The 6,527-nt window shown below is 47.9% G+C and overlaps 1 protein-coding gene across 1 annotated transcript in view; it reads right to left on the reverse strand.

Moving 5' to 3' along the window:
• The window catches only part of lingo2 (leucine rich repeat and Ig domain containing 2), an 81,034-nt gene extending 74,716 nt beyond the window's left edge, over positions 1 to 6,318 (reverse strand). Inside the window, exon 1 of the mRNA XM_030368938.1 lies at positions 5,762 to 6,318. The gene's annotated coding sequence lies outside the window, so the exon portion shown is untranslated. The remainder of the gene's footprint in view (positions 1 to 5,761) is intronic.
• Positions 6,319 to 6,527: the final 209 nt, after the last annotated feature.

The raw sequence follows: 6,527 nt of genomic DNA on the forward strand, positions 1-6,527 counted from the left end.
AGCGCCAGGGGAAAGAGACGCACACACAAAGGAAAAAGTTTAATCTGAAATACTGAAGAATGATTCAAAGATTAAAGAAATCTGCATAGAAGGCTTTCCTCACAGGGGAATGTGTTGACGTTTTACTTCTGACTGCAGTCGTCGACAGCGATCAGAGACAGAGAGGCACTTGGTTGTGTCCTCTGATTGGCTGTAGTTTAACTGACACATCACATCCCTCCGAGGTCCCGCCCTCTCTCTGGGGGACGCCTGGGGACTGACCAATCAGAGGCCTGTCATTTCTCCTGTCACTGTGAGTTGCTTTGGGATCACGGAAATGCTACAAAAAAAAGAAAAAGGTTTTATTATTATTAAAAAAAACACATGAAGAACGTTCTGACCAATGAGAACCAAGCAAAGAACCACCTCTTGACCTATGAGAACGAGGCTTTGTTGTGCTTCCTGTCCACGGGTCTAGGGATAGGGTCACACCAAACTAACTTCAGAGAGTAGAGCTAGGTCCAGTCCAACTAGACTCCACTGAGCTCAGAGTAGAGCTAGGTCCAGTCCAACTAGACTCCACTGAGCTCAGAGTAGAGCTAGGTCCAGTCCTACCCATGTAATACAGGCTCAGTAGTGTCAAGTTGGACTGGACCTAGCTCTACTGAGTAGAGCTCAGTAGAGTGAGGTCCAGACCTACTAGACTCTACTGAGCGCAGATATCCTGCCTCCTGTCAGTGAGAGTTCCTGTCCAGGTGGAGGTACACCTCAGCACAACCGACCCCCAGCCGACGCCCAGTAGGGGGTCCACCAGCGCCCAGACCCAAAAGAGCTCTGAGCTGGACCCTGTAGAGGACATGTCCGCCCTCCTCTCTCTCCCAGCCGTCGTGTGATTGGCTCGGAGAAGAGCCCCGGTGACAGTCCTCGTCCAAAATCCTGGTTCACGTCATACCCCTCCAGCTGCTCGTCATGACAATGCAATTATGACTGTTGTCATCATCGGTCTCGCGGAGACACAACGAGAGGGGAGTGATGGAGCAGGACAATTAGAACACTGCCAGGAGCCACTTAGAGCCGAACAGGAGATGGATGGAGCGACACCACCTGACCGGGACAGCTCCTCCTCACCACCTGACCAGGACAGCTCCTTCTCACCAACTGACTTGGACAACTTTGTCTGCATCACCAAGGGAACACGGCGGAAACACCGAGGCCGTCTGTAACGGGGTACTGTCTGCAACGGAGGGCTCTCTGTAACGGGGGCCTGTCTGTAACGAGGCAGAGGCGCTGGTGGAAGCAGAAAGTAAACGGACTCTGGCGGAGAGCGGATCAATCTACTGCAGCAATTAGGCTGCAGGCCGCTTGCTCTCAACGGTGAATATTTCATGAGTCCTAATTAGGCTAAGAAGCGGTGCTCAATAGTGGGATTGAGAATGTTTACACGTGTCGCTTGGAAGAGCTACATGCTAGTAGCATGTAGCGCTGGAAGAGGTATATCTAAAACCTTGACCCATTTATTTTCTGTTTCTCCAGGGTATATATATATATAATTACTACTACAACTACTATGTTACACAAAAATAACAAAGTATTTGCATGCATGTAGCTTGTAGGTCCCCCAGCGCTACATGCTATACATGTGCTACATGCTATTTGTAGCGCTTCATGCTCTTTGTAGAGCTACATGAGCCAAATGATGGCGTGTAGCTCTTTAATTAATGCGTTAGGGATTTGAATATAGCGATACATTCAGCCCTGGAAGACGGGGTAATGCTGAACGATATGTTCTGGGCTGTCGTGTACAATATGCTATATATTGTATTAGTATTTGTTTACTTAACTAGGATAATAACTACAAGAACTATGTATTCTTTCTAGCACAGAGAGCAGAGCACAGGAGATGTTAAGTACTATGTGCTTTAGTACAGAGTACTGGAGGTTTTGTGTTTCCTCTCTCTCTCTTCCCCTTGACTTCGACCTGTTCAAAACGGCAAACTGCAGAAGCTTCAGAACCGCTAGCACAGCCAGTTAGCACAGGGCTAGCACATAGCTAGCAAACAGCTAGCACATGCTAACAGCACACCCTGCTGGGCCACAGTTAGCACACAGCTAGCACACACTTAACAGCACACACAGCTAGCACACACAGCCAGCACACCCGAACAGCACACACAAATAGCACACACAGCGAGCACACCCTGCTGGGACACAGCTAGCGACCCTGGCCACCACACGTCCAGCACACGTCTGGCACATCCTGCCAGCACACACACCTAGCACATGGCTAACTAACTAACCCTAACCCTAAACCTGACCCTAACCCTTTGCACCCGGGGAACATAGGACCTGGGGAACATAGGGATGACCCCCATATTTCAGGGATGCAAGTTCTAAAGGGTCATTAAACAAAGACCTTTAAGGCATAATGGGGGTTTAAAATATATATAAAACTATACAACTCTAAATATAAAGATAATTTATGAATAGATGAAACTAATAAAGCATTAGCCCTGGTTTAAATACGGTATGCTAACATATTCATGGTGATGTTGAGTGTGACGTTATGAATAGCGAATGAGTTATTAAATGTGTTTTAGCCGTGATTAAGACATAAGAGTTGTCTCATTACGAAAGGGGTGTGTTGTGAAGATATATAATTAAAACACAATTTACTGCATCGACTGCTCAACTGGAAAATCCTCCGTTGATTAAAACATTCTATCTCTTTCCCTCGTTGTACAATCCAGATATATATTATATATCACGCCACTGCACATGATGAATGAGTGGTGTGTGAAAGGGTGTGTGTGTGTGTGTGTGTGTGTGTGTGTGTGTGTGTGTGTGTGTGTGTGTGTGTGTGTGTGTGTGTGTGTGTGTGTGTGTGTGTGTGTGTGTGTGTGTGTGTGTGTGTGTGTCTGTGTGCATTAAGGCGTGTGTGTGTGTATGTATGTGTGTGTGTGTGTGGAGGGGAGATGCCTGTGCTTGTGTGTGTGTGTGTGTGTGTGTGTGTGTGTGTGTGTGTGTGTGTGTGTGTGTGTGTGTGTGTGTGTGTGTGTGTGTGTGTGTGTGTGTGTGTGTGTGTGTTTGTGTGTCTGTGTGTGTGGAGGGGAGATGCCTGTGCTTGTGTGTGTGTGTGTGTGTGTGTGTGTGTGTGTGTGTGTGTGTGTGTGTGTGTTTGTGTGTCTGTGTGTGTGGAGGGGAGATGCCTGTGCTTGTGTGTGTGTGTGTGTGTGTGTGTGTGTGTGTGTGTGTGTGTGTGTGTGTGTGTGTGTGTGTGTGTGTGTGTGTGTGTGTGTGTCTGTGTGTGTGTGTGAGTAAACTGATTCTAGGTCCTTCTGTTTGACAAATACATTAACAACATGGCCGTTGTGATGTTTTCATCTTCAAAGCTGCTTTCCTGTCCGTTCCAGCGAATAACTTCATTAATAAAAGTGAATAACTGAATAATGATAATAATTAGAAGGTAAAAAGTCTTTGTACTCTCCTCAATAGGGTGCTCTCCATCTGCTTGTAAACATAATGTATATAGGCTACACACACACACACACACATACATATATATATATATATATATATATATATATAAAAACACACACAAATCAAATGTCACATGCAAAACATTCGATATGTTATTATCCATTCAATTTTGCTACCAGAGGCAGACAGACAGACAGACAGACAGACAGACAGACAGACAGACAGACAGACAGACAGACAGACAGACAGACAGACAGACAGACAGACAGACAGACAGACAGACAGAGAGAGGTGGATACCTATAGGTGTATATATATAGTTGCAACACAATGAGATCATTTGTAGGGATGGATGTTTGTTGGTTAGACACAAACAAACAGACTTCATTATTTAACTTTCCTACATTTGTCCACACGCCAAACAGAATAAAACACGACAATTCCAGCGCCGGCTCACTGAGTCCAGTTGTAAAGAATGATGAAATACACATATTGATCTGATACACACACACCCCGGAACATCTGCAACACATCATTCATTCCAAACGCCTTCTGCGTGCTGAATTGATAGTCAGGAGACACGAGAACGGTGGCAAGGTCCAAAGCCTCCGAAACATCCAAACTTCCCGGCTTCAGAACGAGGTCCAACCCAAGATGGATGCAGACTGTGTGTAAAGAGATAGAATTACACATCCTCAAAATGGAGCCTCGGCCCAGCATGTTAAACACAAGAAGTAATATAGAGGCAGGAGCCGTTCCCTGCTCACACGACAACACAGGCTGCTGTCGTCCCTCCCTGAGCACTGCCTCCTGGCACTGAGCCGTGAAGCAGCCTCACAACAGTAGAACCACAGGAGAATCAGAAACAAATCAGTAGAACCAGCCTCACCGCAGTAGAACCAGCATCACAACAGTAGAACCACAGGAGAACCAGAAACAAATCAGTAGATCCAGCCTCACAACAGTAGAACCACAGTAGAACCAGCATCACATCAGTAAAACCACAGGAGAACCAGAAACATATCAGTAGAACCAGCCTCACAACAGTAGAACCAGCCTCACAACAGTGGAACCACAGTAGAACTACCCGTATGTCAGAAGAACAGGAGCACCCTCACAACAGTAAAAAACATCCTAACATCAGTAGAACCAGCCTCACCCCAGTAGAACCAGCCTTACCCCAGTAGAACCAGCCTCAACCCAGTAGAACGAGCCTTACATCAGTAGAACCACCCTCACACCAGTAGAACCACCTTAATGTCAGTAGAACCTTCTCACATCAGTTGAACCACCCTGATGTAAGTAGAACCAGATAGTGTCACTAGAATTAGAAGTAGTGTCTTCTAACATCAGAAGAACAAAACGCACATGGTAGAAGAACGACTCTTACAGCAGAGTAATGGAGCCCTAACAACAGTAGAATCATCTACCATCAGCAGAACACAACCACTCTAACAGTAGAATCATCTAACATCAGAAGAATATAGCGGCCTTAACATCAGTAGAACCACCCAAACATCAGTAGAACCACCCTAACATCAGTAGAACCACCCTAACATCAGTAGAAACCCCTTAACATCAGTAGAACCACCCTAACATCAGTGGAACCACTCTCACATCAGTAGAACCACCCTAACATTAGTAGAACCACCCTAACATCAATAGAACCACCCTAACATCAGTAGAACCACCCTAACATCAGTAGAACCCCCTTAACATCAGAAGAACCCCCTTAACATCAGTAGAACCCCCTTAACATCAGTGTTACCCCCCTGAAAATCAGTAGATCCAACCCAACATCAGTAGAACCACCCTAACATCAGTAGAACCACCCTAATATCAGTATTACCCCCTTAAAATCATGAACCACCCCAACATCAGTAGAACCACTGTAATATCATTATTACCCCCTTAACATCAGTAGAACCACCCCAACATCAGTAGAACCACCCTTATATCAGTAGAACCACCCTCACATCAGTAGAACCACCCTCACATCAGTAGAACAACCCCAACATCAGTATATCCACCCTAATATCAGTAGAACCCCCTTAACATCAGTATAACCACCCCAACATCAGTAGAACCACCCTAATATCAGTAGAACCCCCTTAACATCAGTAGAACCACCCTCACATCAGTAGTAGACACTGGCCAGGGTGGAGGTTCTCATGGATACGGCGCTGTAGCCGCTGTCAGGACAGGCGTTCCGTCACCACCCTCCCTCCTGTCACCCCCTCCCGGTGGAACCTGAGAGCAGACGCACCTTCCCGTCCCCGGTCTCGCCTCCCTCTCCTCAGACTCACCTTCTGCGGCGTCCAGCTCTATATTCCACAAGACGCTCGCCGCTCCGCCACAAAGAGAAAATCCAAAACCAGTAAAGCGGATCAGAGCCTGTTCCAAAGCCGTGGTGACAGAACTTTAGTCCTGATCTCCGGCTCCGTAGTTCCGTCTCCAGAGAGGACCGGCTGGTCTCTGCAGGCCACCGGCTCCAGGGGGACCCCGAGTGTTCTGCTGGGCTCCGGGGACACCTGCTGGGACCTGGCAGACCACCAGTCCCCGAGTCCTCCTGGTCTCCTCCTGGTCTCCTCCTGGTCTCCTCCTGGTCTGCTAGAAGCAGAGCTGAGCACCTCCACCCATGGAGGGGAGAGAATGGGGGAGGAGGGGGGAGGATGCTCCCGGTATCAACGCCGGAGCCAGACAGGCAGAGACAGACAGACAGGTAGCAAGGCAGGTAGACACCGCTGGCTGCTGCTCTGCCAAAAGGTTGGATTTGTTCAGCTGGAATGCAGTCTATCGCTCTCTGCGTCTCTCTCCCTCTCGCCTCCTCTCTGCTCAGCAACTGAACGCTGCGAGTGCAGTGCACTGAGACTCTGCCTCTCTCTCCCGCCTGCTCGCTCGCCCTTTCCCTGGTACATCCCTCCTCCTCCTCCTCCTCCTCCACCCCCCTCCCTCCATCCCTCTCACATTACCCCCTCCTCTCCTCTCCATCTCCTCTCCCTCTCTTCTGACAATTACTGCTCTGCCATTTCCTGGTGTGTCAGACAGAAAGGCTCAGTGTCTGCCGTCCTC

The sequence above is a fragment of the Gadus morhua genome, chromosome 10 (assembly GCF_902167405.1).
Source record: "Gadus morhua chromosome 10, gadMor3.0, whole genome shotgun sequence".
Classification (NCBI taxonomy): Eukaryota; Metazoa; Chordata; class Actinopteri; order Gadiformes; family Gadidae; genus Gadus; species Gadus morhua.